This window comes from Oculina patagonica, chromosome 4, assembly GCF_052425735.1.
Source record: "Oculina patagonica isolate OP01 chromosome 4, crgOcupat, whole genome shotgun sequence".
In the NCBI taxonomy this organism is placed as follows: domain Eukaryota; kingdom Metazoa; phylum Cnidaria; class Anthozoa; order Scleractinia; family Oculinidae; genus Oculina; species Oculina patagonica.
The window spans coordinates 60,867,557-60,879,924 of NC_135761.1; the positions used below are offsets into that span (position 1 = coordinate 60,867,557).

Here is a 12,368-nt window from a genome sequence, read left to right on the forward strand (position 1 = left end):
TTCTAACAGTATTGCAATGAAGCAACGTTGCTCCACAAAACTTTCGATAAAACTACCCACTGGCCATTTAAAACTTACGTATAGACGCGAGCCTTTCTCACCATGTTAGAGTACTGGTTAATACAAATGAGTTGTACCAGAACGAATAAAAACAGAAAAGACATTTTTTTAATTCTTTCAAAATGAATTACCTTTAGCGACTGAACTCGAAATAAAAATTTAGTATCGTCTAAACTTAAACCCATTTGTTCGGATCGAAACTGACCAAGATGAAACATGCCTTTTTCAAGAGAAGTCTGCTCGTCCTTAAAAAGACAGTTTTTAGTTAAGGGTAGTAGCCTAGCTTATTTAAGGGTAGTAGCTTACTTAAGGGTAGTAGGCTAGCTTATTCGATTATAAATGAAAATTTTCAAGACAATTGTCCGCATTTAATGTTCTTTATGCATCTAAGTTAAAGGCGAGTCTATTTTGGTAAAAGTAATTGCTGTTACTTTCGTCCTGAACAAAATCGATAATATGGCGCCCAGAAATGAAATGTTTTCAGTATCTTTTCGTTTCTTTCTTAATTCATTATATTTTTTTACTTGTTACTGTAAAAGAGTGGGGGTTCTAAGCCCCCTGTCCCCTCCCTCTCCGATCCGCGGTCCCTGCTGTCGAGATCAGAACCACCCAATCCATCCCCCTCCAAAAGTCCGAATAGTACCCCCAGGATCGCTAGCTGCTCAATTCTGACTTCAACCTTGTAAGATTATATTCATACATGGAGGACTGATATCGATATCCCTCTTGGCAAGTAACTAGAAATGTATCAGAACAGATGTGAAAATTTGAATTCTTATTTTGGGGCTGAATCTGTTGGCAAGTGCAAGCGTAAGCGTAAGCATAAGTAGTTTGTACCTAGTGAAATTGAATTATCGATAATCTGATACCACCACATGAAAGATCACGGTGAAATTGGTCATTTGACCACATTTGATGCTTTCAGAATGAACAGAAACGAAGTTATGGACCTTGAAACATGGTTCAAAATTTCCCTGCGCAACCTCGGAACGGCCAATAAGCACAAGCATAAGAACACGATGTTTACTAATTAGAAGGCTCCGTTCTCGACTCCGTTCTTTCGGCAAATATGGCGGCAGAAACGCTCAGGCATCGAGTGTTGTTGTCCCTTCTACTTTTGTGACGAAGAAAGCGAAAGCGACTAAAAAGGAGGGAAACGAGACATTTTGGGTTATTGATATTTTTTTAAAGAAAAAAGAAATCATCTCCATTTCTTTCACTTCTCGAGCCCATGCTTGTACCTTTCGGTTTTGTCTGCCTACACTCTTCCGAACAACCTCGGAAAATTTTTATCAAAATCAACCGCGGACTCCGCCACTTTATTCAAATGATCAGACACGGGGGAATCTGAAACGAGTGCTTTAACTGGCTAGACACAGCCAGACGTAAACATTTTTCTTGCGCTTATTGGGTGTTTCGTTTTCACACGCTTATGGGGTGTTTTGTTTTCACACGAACGCAAGCACAAGCGCAAGCATAACAGCTCTTATTTCACCGTGATATTTTTCCGCGTACATTATCTGTTCCGAGAAGCGTGCAGCTTTCCGGGAGCGTAAGGCAAGCAGGGCCCAGTTGCACTGCTTAAAGGGCGGATAACGCTATCCGGTATCTGGTGGATAGCGAAGAAGGCTTTGTATGACAGTTATCCACTGAATAGTTATGAAATGTTTTCTCGTTGTATGCCTTGAATATTCCCCTCGTGACTAGATTTTTCTTTATACACACTCGCCTAAATGCTCGTGGGTATACTGAAAATCAAGTCGGCTCGCTGGATATTTCACGGTGTGCCACTCGGAAACATTACATAACTAGTATATATTAACCAACCAACCAATAATATTATAACATTTCTTTAATTTGATCTTACTATTTACAACTCAAAACGTTTTCAAAGATGCTACAACATCGAATATACATTGGAACAGTCTTGATACTAGAAACCAAATATGTATTTACATCGGCTAACATCGAGTATACATGTATATATGGAAACATTGAGAAGTCACTTACATGAAAAACCTATAAATTATACTATTTGTAGAGCAATACATACATTAGAATAATTACTGCAAAGGTTCTATTTTAAAAATCCAAGTATACAATATAAACTTTTTTTAACTTGCCTGCAATGTGCAAGGGCATAAAACAAAAGAATTCGGACGAAGCCCAAAGATAAATAAATCATTCCTTTGCCTTGTTCCGCTAAGCCACCTGGGGCAAAGTTACAATTTTTATAATTCGAAAATACCATGTAGTAAACCAATGAAGAATCAATCAAATTAATTAACAAAAAAAACAATGTCTTACAGATTTGATTAAAGGGAAACAAGTCTACTTTATCGTACAATAACCTGCAGACTAAAATTTATACAATTTGCTTATAACGAAAAAAAGTTCCGTTCAAGTAGTTCCACCAAAAATATGGACGGAACGATGAACTCGCAAATGTCTCATTGTGTTTACTTCATTCACAATGGGTCAAAAGTATTATATTATTGTATTATAAGTGCTAAAAGTAATCGAAAATGTATAACAACATATAACATATTTAACATAAGAGATTTCCGGCATTTTCATTACCTTATCGGTTTAATAACTTAAATAACTTTATTTATTTACGTCTCAATAGAAGCTAGCAGTATAAACCAATAATTAGGGACACCAAATCTGGAGTCCAAAAGTCAAGTTATAACTGGGCGTGGTTTTTCAGGGCAGGACTAAGGCTATCAAGATTAACACCAACTTAAATTCAAGTTTATGAGTTCATTAATTGCAATCTATTTCATTTTTTTTTTATTTTTTCAAACGTTTTAACCACTTTAAAACACGTCGAACTATTCCTTTAAATAAGGCAATTTAACTCTAAACTCACACTCTTTGCTAAAGTGGAACTCAGTCTGACACCAGAATCACTCAATGAAGAACAATCAAATTTCGAATATATGGAAAAGAGAATGCCTAAGATGGAACGTTGTGCTGCGCTAAAAAAATGAATGCTTTGTCAATTGAATTTCTTTGTTTTTAGCCTGCAAAGTGGTTTGGGCTTTGTTGTTTAAGTTGTCCCGGTTATAGAAGCCGCAGTGTTAAGGCATTTTGTTACTTTCAGTTGATGACTTTTTTCAATATCGATCGACGCCGAGCTCAACAATATTTGTTTACCATATACACGAGGAAACCGGTTGGTTGACGGTTTGAGCAGTTTGTAAGCAAAAAGACCGAACGGAAACTCTGAATGAGATTTTACCATATTTTACTCAGAGCCGGCCTGAAACTAAGCTGCGTAGTCGCGTTTACGGATCACAATGGGCCATAGGCCTAGAAATGGTGGATAAAAGTAAATGGAAAGAACATTGTCTGTTCGGATATTCCGGTTGGTAATTTTAGACTTCGTTCAAGACGTTACATCCAACAAAATTTCCAGATTTTTTGGTAAAGGTAAACGCTCAAATCTTTCTCCAATTTGTACCATGTCTATATATCATAAGAAGACCTACACTGGTCTTCTTACTAATTACTTTAGTTTTACTTCATTTAAGTATAAAATAGGTTTAATTTATGCCTTAGTTGACAGAGCTTTTAAAATCAATAACTCTAATTCGGGTTTTCGCAAAGATCTCGCTAAATTAACAGAAACTCTTAAACGTAACTCATTTCCCTACATAATTGACAAAATCATTAAACGTTATCTAGATAATGTTAGACTTAATTCCTCTAGTGATGTTAGTATTAGTAATTCTAACAACGCTAGCATTCGCTATTTAAAACTACCTTTCATCGGTAATGTATCTAACATAACCCAGATAAAAATTAAACAGTTATCTATAGTTATATATCTACAGTTATCGTTTTTGCAGCGACTTAAACATCAAGTTAGTTTTTTCCTCTTTTAAAATAATTTTTTTTCAGTTTTAAAGATCCTATTCCTGATGCTATTAGATCCTCTGTTGTTTATCAATTTACTTGTGCTTGATGTAACTCCCGTTATATTGGCGAGACTTCCCGTTATTTTTCAACAAGGATCAAAGAGCATACTTTAACTGACAAAATTCACATGTTTTTAAACACCTTAACAGTTCATCTAATTGCAAAAACTTATACACACCTGACTGTTTTAAAATTTTGGATTCTGCTCAAACCGTTTATTTTCTTAAATTAAAAGAGGCCTTTTACATTAACAGTTTAAAACCAGATTTAAACACTCAAGTGCAGCATGTCAACACCCTTTTATTTTAATCTTTTGTTCTATTAGTAACGGTCTAAAGCTCACACTGTGAGTAATTACTGTTCTAGACAGTACCAGACAGTACCTGCCACTTTGTAACGGCTTTACTGTTATCTTTTGTTATTGTAGTTTTACTTTGTATACATTTCTATTTTTGTATTTGTAGCTTGGGTATATATATAGCCCTAGATTTTAAATTCTCAATAAACTGAAGATGGCATGAGACATGCCGAAACATGTCTTTAAAAAGTTGTTTCGTGTTTTTAAAATTAGTAAACGCCCAAAGTAAACACCAAACTACGTTTATGCTTCAAGTAGTCATCATAATTGCCCCCCAGAACTCGTTTTAGAATTAAAATTCTTTTTTGTTCTGTACATGCTAACGGGACATGGACAAAAAAGGAATAACAAAAGGCTGAAAAAGGCCATCCTTTCATTCCCGTACGGCCGCAGGTCTATAAAGACACAAAAAAAAATAAATAAAAAAATAAATAAAATAAAAAAAATAAAGACACTTTACTTAGGATGGTCAAAGATTTTCTCCTCAGCCATATCTTAATTGGAATTTAAGCCCTATCTCAAATTAGTACATTAAGGAGATAGAACCTTGCCGGCTTCATTTCCCTTGTCAAGTTTTTTAGAAATACATGTATTTTGCATCAACTGCCTTTATCTAGTTAATATAAAAGAAGTTTAAAAGACAACCACAAATGTTTCATGAACTTATCGAGTCAGAACTTTCGTTCTCTTGATTCCTTAAGGTTGAGACGATATATTTTTGTTAAAGAATAAATAAAGTATTGCTGTTAGCACTTTGGATTAAACGTTCGTGTAAACAATTTTTTTGAAAAAGTGCTTATTTGTTATTGACAAAAATAGAGACGTTTCGGGGAAACCCCTTCTTCAGTCTAAAATGAGCCGTTGATACAATGTACGTTAATTGTTGCGCGCACAATGGCGTGGATGCGCTTAAAAGTGTTGCGCGCGCGAGCCTAAGCGAAAAGAAAAAATAATAAAATTTAAAGTCAACGTTCAAGCCACCAGGGGCTAGTGTTTTCAGCTAGAAGATCAGCCGTTTCTCCTCGCGTTGACGCACTGCCGTTCCTCCGTTCACTTTCCTTACCACGGACACTCTCGTGTCTTGGTTGTTATTGTGGTCAGGAAGGTTGAAGCGTTCGGCAACGGGAAAGCCACCCTCTTGGTAGCGGGGGTGCTGATGATAGCCCTCCACTGAACGCAGGTGTTCACCGAAGCGGTCAAAAAGCCTGCGACCAGTTTCGCCAATGTGCATCTTGTGACAGCGTTGACACGCGATAACATAGACTACGCCGGCCACAGTGCAGTCAAACCGTCCCTTGAGGCGAACACCCCCGTCAGCGGAGGTGACCGTTGCCGTCCTTCCCGTGAAGTCACAAGTGTGGCATCGAGGCCTGTTACAAACAAATGTTACAAGCAAATGTTAACGTACATTGTATCAACGGCTCATTTTAGACTGAAAAGGGGGTTTTCCCGAAACGTCTCCATTTTTGTCAATAACAAATAAGCATTTTTCCTACTTAATGCTATAACAAACAGTCCTCCCTATTTTTAGCTTTTGTTTTAAATGACACGGAGGGGGAAAACTCCAACTTGCCTTTGCTGCTTAGGTCTTTTAAAAAGTAATGTAAGTAAGGCTCTTTTGAAATCTGGCATTCTCAGGGCATACAAAATTATATTAACAAGAGAGTTCCCATAATATAAAAAACTCAAAGCATTATTAAACTTTGAATAAGCCTCTTCAGAGAATGAGCTAAAGATATCCGTTTTCCAATAAAGAAAGCCGTTCAATACAAACGGGAACCACATCAATAGAGACACGACAGTCATGATCAACAATGTCATGGTTAGTTTTCTTTCTCTACTGGCTGCACCGTGGTGCTGAGGCTGCGCTCCACAACGAACTTTAATAACAATGGACGCGTAAGAAACGCAAATAACAAAAAGACAAATTGAATTGAATGAACACCACAAGTAACTGTAATTATCATTTTGGAGTGCATATTTAAAATATCGAAAAAATGCTAGACCAGTTGATAGCAGCAATGACATCACCCAAATGGCAGAAATAATTAATCCGTATGTCCTTTTTTGACTACGCGATGCCTAAACGGCCAAAACGTAGCATGCACTCGTTCTCCAGAAATCACAGTTATGTTTAATAAGGAAAAGACAGGAAATAAAATGTCGAGTGCAGTCATTACTAGATAATTTACCCAGTTTTCTGATACGATGTCCTTCCAAAGGTTGCAATTTTTTCCAAGCACAATGAAATGATCAAGCACCGAAAATCCTCCAACTAACATATCTGCAACAGCCAGGTTTACCAACAAGTACGTACTGCGCTTACGAAGGTGGCGGTTTTTTATAAAAACAATGATTGTGACGACACTAAGTGTTACTATAGCTACTGACTCAGTAATAAACAGTACAAGCCAGGTAATGCATGAAGATAAAGAAAACATCTTGAATGCTGTTTTTGTTTTTCCTTTGAAAACAAGGATCGTCAATCTGTAACAGAGAAACAATATATATAAAGAGGTTGAAATCAAATATTACTTCATATTCAAGACAGCGTAGGATGCAAGAAGCTTATGGAAGTCCAGATAATTAAAAATGCATTGACTCAAACGGTCGAGATCCAGAGAAGATCCAAAGAGCGATTAGTATAAAACGACAAAATTGTAACTTCGGCTCAATTTCTACATCCCGCTGTAAACTTTGTAAAAAGTCACTCGAGATTTGACGCGGTAACAAGAGGAATAGTAAGGAAACTCTCCACTTTGGAAATTTGATTGGGACTGGGAAAATGTGATCGTTATACCAGTCTGTTCCAGTGCTTGTTTCTGTATTTGACGGGGCTGACGAATATCGTTCGTAATACCGGGCAATTCGTTATAAAGAAGTTCTTTATATATTGGGCTTCCCTATAGTACATGCTGTAGAGATAAGACCTGGTTTGAGGGTCTCCCAGGGGTTTTGGGGTACAAGGAAACATGAAACCGTTTTTGGGGAACACTTGAACAAAACGCTGCGAAAGGGAGAGCAAACAAAATGGAAATAAAATAGGTAAAAGGCACTCGTCTCGTGACAATATTTTTGCACTCAATGTCTTTTTTTTAATTTCACTATTTACAACGATTTCTAGCTGCCGTTCAACAGGAGTATGGCTATTCACTCTGGGCTACTAGGTACAAATACAAGTAATCAAACTGGCGGGTAGCTTGTTCCTGGTGTTCCGTTGGCGTGGAACGGCCCGACCCTTCCTATTTTTTCGCTCGCCCTTTTCTTTTCATGCCGTTCCCCACTAACAGAACACCTTGAACAGGCTAATTGGCGGAAAGCACAAACACACCGCAGCATTGACCACCAACTAGACTGAACATGGCGCAAGGAAATGAGCGTGTTCCCTTAGCAGTTACTGCGGTGATTACCCTTAATGAGAAGAATACAGCAATGCATTGAAATTGAAATCGGCAGTACGCAGTGAAAGCGACAAGAAGTTAACCGATTTGATTTCATGGACAAGAGAAGGATCCCCAACAAATACTCGGCTTATTGACACGATTCAATTGCCTGGTGAATAACCCAACAGGAACCTACAATTTATGCATTATTTCCTTCAAACCGAACCGAGATGCACATTAACTATACTGATCTATGTACCGCTAACTGTAATAACGCTAAAATAATGTGATACAAACGGCCTTAACCTTAAATGTTAATATACACAGCATAATAGAATATAATGGTTTTTCATTCTTTATCACAAAACTCCGCGATACCGTAAAAATATCTATTGAATCATTCATTGGCTAATCTTCTGCTATAATACTGGAACCTCCTTAGTTTATTCTCTGAAATTTTCTGAAGGCTTCGGGTAAGCTTAAAGAATCTTCCATATAGCTTTGGTATTTTTCGTTTTGCTTCGGGTAATCTTCGGAACGGTTTGGATGATCCGATACATTCAGTACAGTAGAGTGACATCATATCATTTAATAATTGATGACATGGATTTCATTCACGTCTTTGCTACCCCTAGTAACGTGGTTAACTTGTATCACATTCACGATTGCTCAGGTTGTTAAATACGCGTTATTATCCTTCTCTAACAATGTAATAAAAAATCTATGACATGTCAAGATCCTGTTATCCAGAATGTCTTTTAGGAATGTCTTTGCGCAATCCTCCGCAATCTATTTCAAAATTATGCTTGCAAATCTTCGGACTTCCTCGGTTAAGCTCGGTTTAGATTGGATATAATGTTGTTTAAACATTTCCATCTTTGACATTCAGTCACCCTACAGCGATAACGTTGAAAAATGATTAAGTACAAATTTGTAAAAGTTTTACAAATTTGCAGGTTTTCCCCCCTGGGAGACCCTCTGGTTTAGCAATCCCAGTTATCGATATTCTGAGTAAATATATTGTAAACAAATTGATCACTGCTTTAGTTTCGTGTTGATGGAGTTGTGGATGAACTTTCGACTACAGTTCTCTTGAAGTCCGTTTACACTGTTAACTTTTGATGAATTTGTTCAGTTTCGATACAGTTTCGGTCGCGCTCACGCAACAATTAAAAATCGCCTGTGTAAATTAAACCAGTCGTGAATTCGATGCAACTTACGGCAAATCAGCCTCATAACGCCGCTATGAAGCGCGGTCATTCTGAGCACCCGCTTTGCACCTTCAACAACACCTTTTAAGCGTTCTAGATACTTTAGATAGAGACAATGTATGGACGGGCTGCGTCAATGGAGAAAGTTAAGGAGGCTCGATGTAGTTTTTTTAGCCGAAGGGTGGTTGTTTTAAAAATTAAAATTATCTAGGAAGCCAATGTTCGATTTTTGCCAAAACACACAGTAATGATCAAATATGACCAAATTTTAATTTTTTACTCGTCACTTTGTCACAAAGGTTACCATAGCAACCATTGACGTTTTCTTTTGTTCTCAAACGAGCTTGGTTTTCTCGAAATCTAGACTGACACTTGGTATTCATTTTTTGATATGTTCAAGTACAGTAGATTTACAACCTGTGCTCAAAATTTTAGGAAAATCTGTAAGAGCGTTTTAGAGTAAATCAAGAATGAAGTTTTTGGTATTTTCTTATAATTTCTTACAATCGGCAGTCGATATATTTTAACAAATTAAAGCAAAAAGTCTTTCGCTTTTAGTTAATGGTCTTTGATGGTGTAAGTATTTATATTTCAGTGAGAGAAACTGTGCTCAAATAATACGAAACAATTTTAAGGCGCCTATTTTATATTAAAACGGTGTTTTTCTGAAAATTTCATTCTTGATTTACTTGAAAACGCTCTTACAGATTTTTCTAAAATTTCGTCAACAGTTAGTCAATCTACTAAACTTTAACATATCAAAAAATAAACACCAAGTGTCAGTCTAGATTTCGAGAAAATCAAGCTTGTTTGAGAACAAAAGAAAACGTCAATCGTTGCTATGGTAACCGTTGTAACTAAGTGACGGGTACAAAATTAAAATTTGGTCACATTTGATCATTATGGTGTATTTTGGCAAAAATCGAACATTGGCTTCCTAGGTAATTTTAATTTTCAAAACAACCACCCTTAGTCTAAAAAAACTACATCGAGCCTCCTTAAAGCATTATTTTAGCCCATCAAGCTGGTTAATATTTACTTCTTCACTCCCGAGCCTTAACACGAATGGCAATGAGCGTGTACCAAGTATGAGTCCAACACAAAACTGCACCAAACTGACTGCACTTTCCATAACTTACAAAAAATAAAATGAAATCTTTGTTTTGTCGAGAAAATTTTAGTATAAGAGAACTACTGCAAAAGGTTGAAAATAAGTTTTAAAAAGGCTTCAACTTAGCTCGTCAATAGAAAGCCCTTCCTGATGAATGGTCTTGCGAGCTTAAACTGCAAAGAAAAAACATGAAATCAGTGTTAGTCTGATTTTAGAATTTCTGCGAACCTAAATTGTGATGTTAGATGAAAACTTCCGGTTTTAAATTATTTCACAAATGGAAAGAAAGCTCAATGAGCTTTCCTGTTCCCTTGGAACGACAGTGCTATTTATATCTACGTTTCCCGTTCAGCTGTTTTCTTTCCGCTAGCTTAACCAATTATCTGTTCGGCAATTATGAATGACTTCCTTGATCAACTTCCCTTTTAGCCACACCAAATAAACTATTTGGCTGAAACTGTTGATGTAGGTTAAATGTTCTAATACAGCTAATTTCAAATCAAATTCAACCGACGCTTATCGCACTGGAACTCGAAAACATGATATAAACAAATCTAACCTGAGTCGATTCGCATTTAGGCTGAAAAAATAAATGAACCGAACAATTACTCGCTTGCCAGTTGGTTAACTCAGTGCGACAGGCGCAAGGCATCCATTTATTTCCATTTTATGAAACCTTTTTACGAAGACTCCAACCTTAGATGTATCATATGCACTTTAAGGAATTTTTTAGACTTCTTTCTGCTGGAGTAGTATATTCAAGACTAAATATTAAGTTTGGACGTTATACATCTTGTATTTGTTGAATTAAGACAATATTTTTTAAATCTGCCATTCAAGATGGCGGTTGCAGCTTCAGCTGACGTCGAGAGTTTGGATGTAGCTTTCCACGAGCTGAATTTAGAGGGTAAGTGGGGATGTTTTTACCTTTAGTTTGAAATAGTTTATGTTTTCAGTACGATCATTGTGTAAATTCCAGCCTATATTGATATTTTCAGACGATGGTAGACCTGGCGAACACTCAAAATCAAGTAAAGGAACTCTCTTACAACATATACAGCTTACAATACGAAGGCTTCAAGCACACCAAGCCCACTGATTTGTTATTTTTCATCACGTCCCCTCTCACTGTGTTTCTTTCACTCACTTTTCGGATCGACTTATATCTGCAAATCTTGCACCGTTAACTTTCTTGACCAGCTATTAAAGTGGATATATTGCCGATTGCAGGACGAAGAGACAAATGGCGTGATAAAGCTAAATCATGTTGGTCCTATCCTATATGTATTGAAATTATCTGAGGGTAATGGATTTTTTTCGTAAAATTATTTAATAAAAAAGGTAAATAATTTAAGTCATAAAGGGCAAGAAAACACTAATTGATTCCTGCGTGTTGGTCTCACAAAGATAGTAACTTCCAACAAGAAGACTACATCACTTTTAATGAAAACGTGATGTCTAATTCCAGAATCGTCCTGTTTTGTTACATTGGTATAGTTTCACATTCAAAGAAATTTCTCCTCGTTGTTGTGTTGCCCGATTAAGTTTATGAAGAAGGACTTAAAATGACAAAAATAGTGTGAGCGTCTAAAACCAACTTCGATAGTTCTCTGACGAAGGAAAAAAATATATTTTAGAATTCTCCAAATAAATCTCAAACATTGCAACCTTTTTACCTTGAATTTGCATACGGTTGTAAAACTCATTTTGTCTCCTCATGTGTTCCCTTATTATCACACCAACTAAGTTCATATATATATATATTGCATTCCCAGTGGAAGGAATAATGTTTTGTACAACATTAACCTTTCCATTTATTCTTTTTATATTATTTTAACTGATAGAGTAAAAGCATAAAATTTGTGATTCTTATTTTATAAATTTATTGTTACAATATGCAGATACGTTTATCGATGGACCTTGACGTTTATAGATGGACCTTCTAATGCTTTTTACGCTTATTTCACTTCCCGAGCAGCGTTATTCTGCGTAATTTATACTTTGTTTTCGTTTCTTTTCCTTCCCAGACATTAATTGCTGTTCTGGATAACATCACGTACAGGCATAAGTGACTGACTTCATGAGCATTTCCTGTTTATTAAGAGTGAAATTTGAATCCTTACATTGTGCATATTCCATTTGCAACAGCAAATAAATGATTTTGACGACGTCATCACAACAAAATGTGGGTATTTCCACGCAGGAGACTGCATCTCTGATCTACTTGAAGCAGTCTTCCACATAGTTTTCGGAACACACAAATATTTGTGTCCGCTTTTGAGCAATTGTTCTTTTAAATATCGGAAGACGGTGAAAATAAA

The 12,368-nt window shown here is 36.4% G+C and overlaps 1 protein-coding gene across 1 annotated transcript in view; it reads right to left on the reverse strand.

The window, feature by feature from the left end:
• LOC144647798 (sphingosine 1-phosphate receptor 2-like) overlaps nt 1-12,098 on the reverse strand; it is a 276,150-nt gene extending 264,052 nt beyond the window's left edge. The window contains exon 1 of the mRNA XM_078507503.1: nt 12,077-12,098. The gene's annotated coding sequence lies outside the window, so the exon portion shown is untranslated. The remainder of the gene's footprint in view (nt 1-12,076) is intronic.
• Between the last annotated feature and the right edge of the window lie 270 nt (nt 12,099-12,368).